Genomic DNA, 1,972 nt, shown 5'->3' with positions numbered 1-1,972 from the left:
TCCTCCGCGGCCTTGTGAGGCTTGCGAGGTTGCTTAGCTTGCACACATGAAAGGCACTTAGAACCTTTGGCTAAAGTAAAACTCGGGATTAAATCCAACTTGGCTAGCCGCGTCATAACACCGAAACTAATGTGACAAAGACATGAATGCCAAACTTCAGATTCATTAACATTCGAATGAACATGGTTCACGACTTTATTACAAAAATCTGCGAGGGAAAGGCGGAACATCCCTCCGCTCTCATAACCTTTTCCAACAAAGAGTCCATATTTCGTAACAACTAATTTATTAGACTCGAAAACCAACTTAAACCCTTCTCTACATAGAGGGGATCCACTAACGAGGTTCTTCTTGATGGCGGGGACATGCTGCACGTTCTTCAGCTGCACGATCCTTCCCGAAGTAAACTTCAGATCGACCATGCCAACACCATGAACAGAAGCACTCGCGCCATTCCCCATCAATACAGACCCGTGGCATGTGACCTGGTAAGAAGTGAACAATGACATGTCAGCACACACATGTACACCTGCACCTGTGTCCACCCACCAATCGGTGGGCTGAAACACTGAAAAAACAGTAAATAAATTACCGTACCGAGGTGCACCATTCTCATTGTTGTCCACAATCATGTTGACGGACTTTGAGTCCTGTCCTGACTTCTTGTACTTGTTTGGGCACTTGTTGGCCCAATGTTCAACCGAACCACAAGTAAAGCAGCCCTCGTCCTTCTTGTTCTTCTTGAAGGTCTTCTTACCCTTCTTCTTAAAGTCGGTATTGTGTTGGACACCGTTCTTTCCCTTGGGCTTGTGGGAGTTGAAGTTCTTCTCGTTCACCATGTTGGCGACAGAAGTCCCTTCGGCCCCTTTTCTGTGCGAGTCGTTTGCCCTTGAATTCTGCTCAACACTCAGATGGCCAATGACATCCTCCACAGAGAATTCACGCCTCTGATGTTTCAGAGTGGTGGCAAAGTTCCTCCAGGAATTAGGGAGCTTAGCGATTATGCAGCCCGCGACAAACTTGCCCGGTAAATCGCACTTAAAAAGTTCAAGCTCCTTAACAATGCATATTATCTCATGAGCCTGCTCCAATACAGGACGGTTTTCAACCATCTTGTAATCGTGGAACTGCTCTATAATATACATCTCGCTTCCGGCATCGGCTGCCCCGAACTTAGATTCGAGCGCCTCCCACAAGTCCTTGGCGACATGCACATGTAAATATGCGTCGACCAGTTTATCTCCGATCACGCTAAGAACTGCTCCGAGAAACACAACGGTAGCCTCCTTGAACGCCTTCTCCTGTTCAGGAGCAATCGTTCCCGTGGAGACACCGGTGACCCAGAACACGTTCATAGCTGTGAGCCATAACGTGGTCTTAGTCTGCCAACGCTTAAAGTATGTACCGGTAAACTTATCCAGTTTCAGTGCAGCGGCAAAGCCACTTGCCGAAAAATTCCTACACATAATAGGTTTTTGGATTGTTGAGTAAATAGGCAATTTCTTGATTAAATTAATCCACGAGTAAATGACTAGCATGGCATTGACACATATAAACGCATACTGATATTCAGTCAAACTAGCACATACTACGCTAATTGCAGAAAGATCGACGTATAACGCTAGCATGGCTAAAACAGAAAACAGTAGGAGCGGGATAAACGAGTTATACCCTCCAGTAGGCCATGCAGAGGCCGCGGCTTTGGTGGCAGCAGCGGCGTCCTCGGCGGCCTTCTTGTCAGCTTCAGCTTTCTCGGCGGTGGCACGTTCGGCGTCGGTGGACATGGTGATGATGAAGGTGACGCGGACGTAGAGGAAGTAGACAATCGGAAGTGAGCAGTCGCGTAATCGCTGCCCAAAAACCTATTCGCCCCTCACCCCATACAGGAACCAGAAGGGCGTGGTTTCGGAGACCTGCTCTCCCGTCGACCGTGTACGCGGCGGATGGGATGGAGTCACCGGCTGCAGCAGCA

This window comes from Triticum aestivum, chromosome 3D (assembly GCF_018294505.1).
Source record: "Triticum aestivum cultivar Chinese Spring chromosome 3D, IWGSC CS RefSeq v2.1, whole genome shotgun sequence".
In the NCBI taxonomy this organism is placed as follows: Eukaryota; Viridiplantae; Streptophyta; class Magnoliopsida; order Poales; family Poaceae; genus Triticum; species Triticum aestivum.
The sequence above is the reverse complement of the archived record's forward strand: the minus strand, read 5'-3'. Positions refer to the sequence as shown.